This window comes from Danio aesculapii, chromosome 6 (assembly GCF_903798145.1).
Source record: "Danio aesculapii chromosome 6, fDanAes4.1, whole genome shotgun sequence".
Classification (NCBI taxonomy): Eukaryota; Metazoa; Chordata; class Actinopteri; order Cypriniformes; family Danionidae; genus Danio; species Danio aesculapii.
The window spans coordinates 24038915-24051304 of record NC_079440.1 but is presented as its reverse complement, the minus strand read 5'-3'; positions in this window follow the sequence as shown (position 1 = coordinate 24051304).

Below are 12390 nucleotides of genomic sequence, written 5' to 3'. Positions count from 1 at the left end.
TCAATTTGCTCCCAAGATGAATGATCAAAGCAAAGGAGAATCTTTACAGGAGAATCTGATCAATTTTGCATCAATTTTGCAGCTTGAATGAGAAGTCCTGCGCATTCAGCAGTACTTCAGCAGAAGTGAAAAATGGCTTGTGATGGAGGTATAATTGCATGCAAGAGGACACTAAACCCGGCAGTATCACAATAGCCAGGCGAAGGCAGACGCTGTGGTGTGGAAGTTGAAATGCAGGCAACAGACGATCCTCCCCCCATCAATTTATATATTATTGCATTGTAAAGGTCAAAGCTAAGAAAGCCTCTCAGAGTGACTACAATTACAGATCATTTCTGCAAGAGGCGAAAGAAAAGGAAAGACAGAGCCTGAACCTTTTGTGCATTTGTTTCAAAAAGCTCTATAATCTTGTCATATGGAATCAAGGCAAGCTGGAAACACTTGAGAGTTTATGTAATGAAAAAAACATCAGTCACATTATGGACGCTGAAATTGGTGTGGGGTTTAAAATTGACCTAATTTTCGAGCTAAGGGAAACAGTAAACAGTGTAATACATGTGTGCGCACACATATATTTGGATATACGTATGCATGCTCACACATACACATGTATGCTGTCAATACAAGAGAGCCAAAAGTACAGTCGATGCAGTACTGTATGTTTTGCTTGTATAGATACACATATTCAGGTTTGTTTTTTAGATTTTCTGAATGCTTTTTTTTCAATAAAATATTGTAGACAAACTACTTCATGCTAAAAAAGAACTACTCTGCAGTTTAACAAACATTTATTAACATTTTTAAGAAATATGCAGTTGAAATTAGAATTATTAAACACCTTTTTTTATTATTATTTCCAAAATTATGTTTAACAGAGCAAGAACATTTTCACAGTATGTCTGATAATATTTTTTTTCTTCTGGAGAAAGTCTTATTTGTTTTATTTTGGCTAGAATAAAAGCAATTTTACATTTTTTAAAAACATTTTAAGGTAAAATTTATTAACCCCTTTAAGCTGTTTTTTCCCCATAGTCTACAGAGCAAACCATTGTTAAACAAAAACTTGCCTAATTACCTTAACCTGTCTAGTTAACCTAATTAACCTAGTTAGGCCTTTAAATGTCACTTTAAGCTGTATAGAAGTGTCTTGAAAAATATCTAGTCAAATATTATTTGCTGTCATCATGACAAAGATAAAATTAATCAGTTAATAGAAATCAACTATTAATATTAAATACTAAATATTAAAACTATTATGTTTAGAAATGTCTTGAAAACTTCTCTCTGTTAAACAGAAATTGGGAAAAAATAAACAGAGGGGCTACTAATTCAGGGGGTTTAATAATTCTGACCAACTGTATGCAAATACATGTCCATATGCTAACAGTAGAAGTAATGGCATTTACCTGCATTTTATATACTTTACACAATTAATTCAGAAAAATAAACAGTTTCATACTAATAAAAATGTCAATTCAGCTTATTTTTAAAACTCAATGAAGGCCGTGCTCATAATGAATTATAGCTCAGCTTATAATTAGCATATAAGCAACAAGTCTATAAATACAAGCATAACCCACAATTTAAAACTCATAAATCAGTGTATAATGTGTTATGACCACATATATTGAAAATGAACTGCATCACTAATTTTAATAACACTTCTTTTAATATAGTTATAAAACTGTCATTTTAATGCATAATAGATTATGCTGTATACATTTATAGAACTGTTATGCTTGATTATAAATAATTATAAACATATTTATAATTAATTATGAACATTGGCTTCATAGAAAGTGTTGTCAAACCTTTTTTCTTTTTTCACAAATTGTGAGAGCACACATCAAGATTAACTAATGCAATTTAAAAGTCTAAATAAACAGACAATTTACATATTTGTAAAATTGAAAATTGCTTTATATAAAATATATTATTATTATTGTTTTTTATTATTTATTATTCATGGTTATGTTATTACATTTAATTTTATTCATGTAAAAACATTGATGTAGCCTATAAACAAAATGTGACCTCATAACAGCTATGACATTTCGGTGGGAGTTTTGTAATGGCCATTATAAATGACCAGTTTAATTGAATGTGATGACGTGAGTCAGGGACACCACACTGTCCAGGCAGACAAACAGCTCCAATAAGCATTATCACTCTCTTTATTTCTCTCCTTTTCGTGGAGAGAGAGAGCTATAGTAGACACTTTGTTTTCATACAATTGCCCAAAACGTGTCGCCTCCTTGGCTACACTCAAAAAAAAAAAAGCTCCCATGACAAACAAATGACTGTTCTTTTTTCCCACCCTTATTTTTCCAACACTATGCCAATGGAAGAAAAAAATAATTAAAACTGAGTGACTGAATTGTGTACAAGGTGGACCCTCTGTTCAGTAAGCCACTTTTATTTGAGAAAAGCCTTTTTTGGAAATAATATGTTCTGCACTGCTTAAGTCTGAGATCAAATGCTCTCTCATAACGCCGGGGTAATTAGATTTCACTATGTAAATGGCCTTTGGAGGCCGCAAAGAGCGAGTGGAAGAAGGGAGAGAGGAGGCAAAAGCAGCCTCTTGTTTGTTCACTGCTGCCTCCCTCAGGACATTCAGGATTCTGTCGCTTGACAATTTATAGTCCGAACAACAGCAGCACTACCAAAGAAACTGTTGCGATAAATAAATAAATAAATAAATAAATAAATAAATAAATAAATAAATAAATAAATACATAAATAAATAAATACTACGACTACTAACAAGATGATATAAAATAATAATAATAATAATAATAATTATTATTATTATCATCATCATCATCACGACAGTAAATAAATAAATAAATACTTCGACTACTACCACTAAAAATAATATTAATAAAAAATGATGATAATAAAAATAAAAATAATATAATAATAATGATGATAATAATAATAACAATAATAATAATAATAGCAATAATAATAATAATAATAATAATAATAATAATAATAATAATAATAATAATAATATCTATTATTATTATTATTATTATTATTAATAAATATGAATTAAAATTACTTATGACAATAAATAAATAAATAAATAAATAAATAAATAAATAAATAAATAAATAAATAAATGCATGCATGCATCCATACATACATACATTAGCACTATGTGTCACAGACATAAAGATATATAAATCAATTGGTTGAGATATGATAAGTGAAATGTAAGATGATGTTCATGTAGATGTCATGTGTGTTTAATTTGCTTTTATCGGCCCTTATGAAGATAATGGGGGTAGCAATTAAATGCCTTTCATCTAAGGTTTTCATCTGAGGCAATCTGTCACAAACACTACCATATAAACAGTTTAAGACCTGAGGCAGTATTGCCTTGTGTACTCTCCTGATAAATTAATACGCAAAACACTCCAAAATACATTAACAGAACATTTTAATCAAATACATTAATCAGAACACTTAGTAAACAAAAGTCTCCTTCCAAAATGGTAACTGTGTATGTGTGTCTGTGTCTGTCTGTGTGTGTCTGATTTTTTTCCCTAGCTCTTTGTCCCCAGTAGATTGCACAAACATATGGCTCGTCTCCCTCACCTTTAGTTAAGCCTCTCTTAATTAACTTTAAAGGGCTAATTTGCAAGCTTGACTAAGTATGGTGTTATTCTCCAACAAAGACAGTTTTTAATCAGCTGTAATTCGGAATGAAACCACTGAAGAGTAATTTATTTATTTATATTTCACTTTAGTTTAATATCGAATAATCTGGTGTAAGAGGGAGAAGAAGAAGAAAAAAACAGACACAAGACAGCAGCCATTGTCTTGACTAAGATTAAGGGAACTGTAACATCATCTCTTTTTTTTTTTAAACATAAACAGCAGGGGCCCATTATAATGGTACAGTTTTTTAAGCCTGGAAAGATGACCATATGCCATGCTCAAGGCACCGCAGAGACAAATGTCCACAGACTACGGATCAGTGACAAGTCTCCTTGCTCTTAATGCCTTGTCAAGCTACTGTTGTAAAACAATTAAGATCCTATTAACATATATTTTATTAATTGCCCTATCGGGGTGGAAACACAAAAGACATGTTGATGTCCTCACTGGGCAGGCAGCTTTTGGAGAATTGGAGCATGGCATCTTTCTCACAGAGAGTGACAGCTGAAAAAATCGGGGTCAGATTATATCAGCACGGACAGCTTCGCAGATTTGTTTGCCATTGATAGCAGCAATCAATTAGGGCAACCACGTCTGCAACAGCAGAAAATGCTGCAGGGACTCGTCGCAGAAAAAAAGTTTTTTTTTTAACCATCAGTCATTTGTGAATAATTGTTACAGCTTACTGAACCAGTCACTGGGTAATGTAAAAAATAAATATAAAATGAAAACAATTCCTTTTCATAGTTTTTTCCCACTTCACGGCTTTTTTCATTTCCTCTGAGTAATTGGACTGCCCCGGTGCATTATCTGATCTAAATTGCATTGCTAATTACAAAGCCCAACAGTTGAGCGGCATCAATACTCCATTAGGATTAATTAAGATTGGGAGTGACAGCTGACGATTAGGCACATCATTTGCAGTTCAACAATGCAGAGGTCAAACGATCACGTTTCTTTATTTTAATCATGATTACTGTAAGCTGCTGGATACTTCTCATCAAAATGAAGCATGCGTGTAACATTATGATGAGCCAGGACATGCTTATTTATAGACTTAATGCTGAGAGGTAGCCTATATAAGAGGCGATTTTCGAGTTTTTTTCTCCCCCTAATTCTCACCCGGGAAAATGCAAAGGTTTCATAATTGATTATGCTTCTAATTACAAAGCATATAATTAGTTGAAGTTATTGATAGTTGAGAATGTGCTTTTTAACCCCGAAGCTGTGTGTCTACCCAGAGGAGATGTGTGTCCTTCTGATCTGATGATGGCTGTGACTTTTAACTAATTAGTATGTCACGCGAAGTGTTTTCACGCCAACCTGATTTTGACAGGGCATGTGTGTCTTTTTTAAGCCCCTAATTTTCATATTCCCGGTCAGTTGAACTATATTATCGTGAGTGACCTTTAGGTTTATGAGGAGACAAACAAATCGATGTTTGAGTTAATTTATCTTTGAGCACATACTTTTATGTATCCATCATGCTTACATGTGTAAAAAATAAATAAATAAATAAATACATGAATAAATAAATAAATAAATATATTCTCTAATGCAGTTCACAACTCATACTTCCAGAAGCAAGTGGGTAGTAGTGTGCAAAGTGGGATAATCAGAGGCATAAAACAAAAGGCACAAATAACTTTCCAGAACATTTTGATTCACTGTTCATTGGTGGTGAAGTCCTCCAAACCATATTCAGTACACAACCCTTGATAATATAATATAATATAATATAATATAATATAATATAATATAATATAATATAATATAATATAATTATTTGCCTTATCATGGTGAATCTTTCATGAAATTGCTCATTTGTAAACTGATTTGGATTAAAAAAAAATCTGGTAAATGAATACAATTAAGTGTCAGGATTACTTTTATTTTACCATTAAAAAATAGACAACAATAATAACATTAACCTTATTTTTTTTCTTTTTAACCAAGCTCCTAAAAAAGCAGAATGTTGAGAGTGCAATTTTTTGAAAACATTGTGAGCGTACTGAATATTACGTCATAAACAAGTACTTGACAATACAAACTGACAATGGTTGACTACAGAACAGTATGAGCTCCAAAGAAGAGACCTGTATTTTTTCTTTAGTGACATTCTACTCTCTTGACATGCATTATGCAACGTTTTTAGTCATTTTCCCTGATCCAAGCCAACGTCATTTAATCATTTTGACATTATCGTCTGTATGCAAAATGTAAACATTATGTAAACGTACACTGAAAAGAAAACCCATACAAATGTGTAATCCGCTAAACTCAGTTGCAAAAATGTCCACGCTAATATTTCTCTGCACATCTTTGGTTAATCCTGACAGTAGTTTTTCTTTACGTCCAAAGCAGAATTGGAGCTTGATATACTTTGTACTTTCGAGAAGTACACTCAGAGATTTAGAATACAATACGAGTGTACTTCAGCTCCCTTCACAGCCATACAGCTATAACTGCACTTAAATGTTTAACATTAGACGTTTTCAGATGCTATCAAAAAATAATGCCATCAAATCAGATTTTTCCTCATGCCACTTTCACAGAGTGGGGAAGAGTGGTCCTCCTCGACAGCATATGCCCTCGGAGAGACTGCATGGAGGAAAGCCAACCCATTATTGTTTTCGTAGCAGAAACAGAATGTTAAATGTAGGTTACGGCACATGTAAAGACAGATCAGATGAAAGTATGAACATCAGCTTCAAAGTTTGGTTGAGAGAGATTGCAGAGTTTCGACAGATGTAAAAACTACTGTAGTGTCTACAAAAACAGGGCCGAAAGCCAAACATAAATCTGGAAGACAAAAGTAACAGTGCCCACACACAGACACACACCCAGACACTACACAAAACTCACAAGCCATTACAACTGTACTTCCTGCAAGTGCATTCTTAAATGTCACCGGGGACAGTGTGCTTTCCTAATTGTGATCATTTCCTAGCTAAAGATCAGGATCTTGTCCACAGCCACTGGCTCTCACTTTAATGGTCTCTGGTGAATGTCACAGAGTTATACGGTTTACTTCACAGTGCTTTTGCATGGAATATGTGAATACTGAGTGCTATGTTTTGGTGTAGATGATTACAGTAGTTTAGCATTTTAAAACACATATTTAGAAACAGTATGTCTATCTATCTATCTATTTATCTATCTATCTATCTATCTATCTATCTATCTATCTATCTATCTATCTATCTATCTATCTATCTATCTATCTATCTATCTATCTATCCATCCATCCATCCATCCATCCATCCATCCATCCATCCATCCATCCATCCATCCATCCATCCATCCATCCATCCATCCATCCATCCATCCATCCACCCAAACATCCATCCACCCACCCTCCCATCCATCCATCCACCCAATTATTATTTTTTACAAGTATCCATATCACTGTTTAAAATATAATTTATTATGACAAAAGCAAATTTTCAAGAGCTCAAATCATTTCCAAATTTGAAAGCTGAAAACAACTGTTCTTATTGTTATAATGCATTTATACAAAATTAATGTTTACTATCACTTTTGATACTTCTTTTGCAGTTTTCACAAGCAAGATTTACATTTAAACAACACAATTCACCTTATTCTTCACGTACAAGCACTTTTTGGCTTGAGGCCTCTGGTCTCATTCACTTCCATTCGTTTTTAGGTGTTAAAACAGCTCGTTATGCTGCTTGATGTTGCAAACTGATATTTACATATTATATTATTCTGCTTTGTCTGTATAGTCATGGAAACACTTGTTTGTAGAGCAATTAGGTTGACTGTTTTCTGCCGTTTAATATTCCTGGTCATTTCTCCCATAGGCAACTGAAACAGAAGTTCTACTCAATCGCAAAAAATCTTCAATCGCACATTGAAGAATAAGGTCAATAATGTTTGCTGTACTTATTGTACTCAATTTATCCTTAAAGTTTACCTAATTTGCCTCTTTTTACAAAATGTAAAATAAGTCTCTGATGTTCCTAGAGAGTGTGTGTGTGTGTGTGTGTGTGTGTGTGTGTGCGTGTGCGTGTGCGTGTGCGTGTGTGTGTGTGTGTGTGTGTGTGTGTGTGTGTGTGAGAAGTTTCAGCTCAAATTACCCCACAAATAATATTTTTAACTCTTTAAAACTACCCCTTTTAGGCTTTGATCCAAATTATGCCATTTTGGTGACTGTCGTTTTAAATTCAAATGATATTGTGCTCCCAGCCCTTGGAGCTACACCTATGTGTCAGTATGGTGGCAGATTAAAAAACAAGACAAAAGTTTTATGCTAATGCACCTCTGATGACATGTACAAATGGAGAATGTCAATCATAGTGTTTCTGCAGATTGTTTTATCAAGTGTGATTGTAAAAAAATTAAACTAATAAATTGTTACCATTTGAAGCTGGTTAACTCCAGAGACTGTTGCCACACAACTGGGATTAAACCTCTTTTAAACGTGAGCTTTTTATTAGATGATATAGATCTCCTTTAATGTACTACCTGACAAAAGTCTTGTTGTTGATCCCAGTTGTAAGAACAACAAATAATAAATTGACTTCTAGTTATTATCATTTAGAAAAGTGGCAGAAGGTAATTTCTTTCTGATGATTCATCTGTTGAACTGCATCCTAACCATCACACATACTGCAGAAGGCCTATTGGAGCCTGCATGGACCCAAGATTCTCACAGAAATCAGTCAAGTTTGGTGAAGGAAAAACTAAGGTTTGGGGTTACATTCAGTAAGGGGGCATGCGAGAGATCTGCAGAGTGGATGGCAACATTTGTGCTGCCCATTACATTACAAATCACAGAATTCAATCTTCAGATGTATTATTCACTGTTAGCACTTGCTAACTTAAGTAGTAAGCTAATACAAAAAACAACTTCATTCAGAGTAAGTGTTTTTTATAAAACTACTTTTACTCTCCCCCTCTTTGCATTGCTTTAATATATTTAGTTTAACGAATTAAGCATAATTTGTGCTAAATATAAATAAAACAAGAAAGACTAAAGAAACGAAGCAATCAATAAAATGTGTCTGTCACAATGACACTTCAAACAGAGGCAGTCATTTGACATCAAATACAGCATTTTACATTACAGTTTGACATGTATGATTGCAGTCAAAGCCTAACTATGGTAGATGCCACAGGCTGTAGATAAAAGTCCCATAGTACTCCATAGACACATTCCTTTGATACAGTGACAAAATGTAGTTTTTTGGCAGCATTATAGTTTGATTTGATTTATATATTTGCATTGTTTGCAATAAAATGAGCTATTGTTTAAAGTACAAAATTTAAAGAAATCATACTACTTTGTTTCAGTGATTAAATAAAACATTATCTTTAAATATTATCATTATATTGTGTTTTGAATAATTGCTTATATGTACTGAAAATATGCAGTACTGAAAGTATAAGGTCTAGAAAACTGTAATGCATCCTTGCTCAATAAAATAAACTATTTATTAATAAAAACAAATCACACTTCCCCAATATGTTTGAACAATTGTGTATATTAAGCGCAGTATTGCTTTTTATTTAAGAGCAATATTTTTTGATTTGTAGCATACTCATACAAACAAATTAATCTGTTTTAAACAAATTTGACAAAATTATCATCATTTTAATTCGTTTTAATTTCAATTTGAATAAAAATGTAACTTTATATTTTAAACAAACATTAGAAAATAAGATTACATGGAATTTCTTGAATACTTGGATTGTTTCAATGTCATCTCAGACTGTCTGCCACAATTGCATATACAGTATATAGGTCTTGATTAATACACTGCATTTTTTTATCTTTGTGTTTTGTTTTTCAGACTGTGCAATTTAATACACAGTTGAAGTTCAAATCAGTGCCATAGCGAAAACAATTTTTTATTTATCAGCTGTAAGAGACACTGTGGTCCTGTACATTCAGAAATGGAAAGACTCCCAGCAAGCATTATACATTGAGTGCTTGCTAGATGCAGTCAGTCTAAAAGTGGCTGAAAGAGTGCTGCCGGGCATACTTACCCTCCGGCTCCCAGAGGAGCTCTGTTATTATTGGTAATAAAAAGTGATAAACATGGCGTAAGGAATAGCTTGTGCCACTGTAGGTATACCATGTCCTATATGCGAGTCATTTACAGAAGCTTCTGAATATCACCTCTATTTTTTCTTGTCTTTTCTAAACTCACTTTGCAGCTGACGATTTAACAGAAATGTAATGACAAAAAATGTAATGACAAAAAATGTAATGACAAAAAGTCAAGACAAAAAGAATTTCTTTCACTTATAAGTTAATCAGGTTTCAACTCTAAATTTTAAGTCATACAAAATTGTACTAAATATTTTAGTTTGAGATGACTAAAAATGTTAATTTGATTCAAAAAAAAAAAAAATTAAGGCAGCATTATTATTATTATTTTTTTTGCAGAGATATTACTAAAGTTTTTAGTACCCCCCCATCCATGTTCACCTACATTGATTCTTAAGTGTACATTGTTGATCAATTTGCAATATTTATTCAATAATCTATTAATTAAAATTTACAAACACATTTTAATAATTCATTAAAAAAAAGTTAGCTTAACAATAAGATTAATATTTCAAAGATTGCTACTTCAGTTAGCATGAGCTAATGCTGACTAATGAAAGCTAACGATTGAAAAGTTTGGGTTGTGAATGGTTTAAATGTGTTTTAAATTTTTAGATAAAGTAAAAAGATTAAGTTAAGTATATTTTAGGCTATGCTATAAAAAGGCCTTGGGGTCCCCGAGACACCAAATGATGGATAAAGGATGGATAAAAACTATTTTGATTGCTAAAAATCCTATTGGTTAAGCGCTTAAATGAGGGACCTGAATACAAAAAAATACTGAATACTAACACAAACATCTTTTCCCAGTGCTTTTCATCTGAGAAGCCAGTAAAAGATAAAAACTAAGGCAACAAAGTGTTTCACCATCCTCTCTCCGCACAGAGTTTCTTCTTGGATTCCCCGACATAAAGAAGTCATTGTTAGATGAGCTATTACCAGCAGTATGCACTGCGCCAAGGAGCGTATAGCTTAAGGGAATCATCTATAGATACAAAACATTCTCATCAGACCCATCTCAGCTGACCTGTTCCGCTTCGAAGGACGCCCGCATCGACACAGTATAGACAGATTTTGCCAATGTTTTGGAATCTGTTTGGTGACCGAGAGTGTGAGCGTGTTTGTCTGAGAAAGAAAAAGAGCCCGAGAGAAAGAGAGAGAGGAACATAATGCTCCTTGAAATGGATTTGACCTATGAACGTTAAGTGGTGTGATGCCCATTTCTTCAGAAAGATGACATTAAAGGACCTTTTTTATTGATGGTTGTGAAGAAAGGGAAAAAGAGTGCTCATAATTAAGAATCAATTGAAGGAGCAAGGAATTGAGTCAGGGGAAAATGTTAGCTGTTAGCCCCATAGCTTCCAGGCTTTTCATTTTGAGAACATAAAAGGAAGAAAGAGAGTGCAGTGTTCCTTCTTAAATCCCTTTCTTTTCTCCATTCTCTCTCTCTCTTTCTCTCTCTCTCTCTGTCTATCTCACTATCCTGTTTTTCCTCTTCCCCACAAATGGTAGCTGTTCCCCCTCTTGGAATAGATGTATTACTTATGACATCCCAGTTTTCATCCGTTCACAATTTTTACATTAGAGTTAAATCTCTGCAGCTGAATTCTTACGGCTGAGTTAGCCAGAGCCCATCAAATATTGAAGCGTTCAGAGCCACTGGCAGGCAGGTTGAGGGGAGTTCACGTCCAAAAGCCAAGCTGTAGATTCACAGACATCCCAATAGGAGTGTACAACAGAAAAGAGCACTGATAAAAATTTCATTAAAATGAGACGGGTATATTGCTAGCATTCTCTCCAGCATCACTATGAAAACTTAATCTGAGTTAATGGAAAAGATATGAAAGCCTTTCTCAATTCAAAACACAAGCAGTGCATAATTTATAAATTATTGTCAGAAAAGTGATTCCGCTCTGAGATTTACTCGGCGCGAGATGGAAGACGGGGTCGTAGAAATGGAAGGGGAAGAAAAAAAAACATTGCTCTTTTTGACCTTTGATGCCAGCAGATTTTACACTAGAGCTGTCGATATTATCAAGTAAACTGGTCATTTCACGAAAGCTTCAGCAAGTGCACTCACGTCGAGTAAATATCAACAGAAGGTAACCTACAGATCCACTCTGAGAAAAAAAGAATGAAACAAATGGGAAAAGCAGGTAGACGGGGCTAAGCTATTCTGCGTCCAATGGTCTGACAGTTGCTAAAAGCTTCATTATGTTGTCGGCACATGGTCTCGACAATGTCACGGTGAACCAGCAGATTATTTTAAAAGCCTTTTCTTTTCCCCTACACTTTCCCTTTGGCTTTTTTCCCTCCTTTCTACCAATTACATATGATGCGTTTACATGGCAGAGCCCCCGTGGCTAATTCTCAGTGACAGTCGTCTCATCCTGAGGCATGCTGGGAGTGGTAGTAATGGTGTCCTGTGCCGGAAAACACTACCCTCTAATGTAGGCTGCTCGTGTCCAGAGTGCGTAACTCTGTTGTTCCTGCTCTTTTACATGGCAGGGAGCGGATGTTGATGAAGATTAGCACATGTAGTTCTCCACTCCCTGAAGGCAGACACTACTTTATGAGCTCATTTACTCAGTCACTGCACATTACACACCTCTGTCTCTCCCCTCTGTGTCCAACTGAGCAGGGCAGCT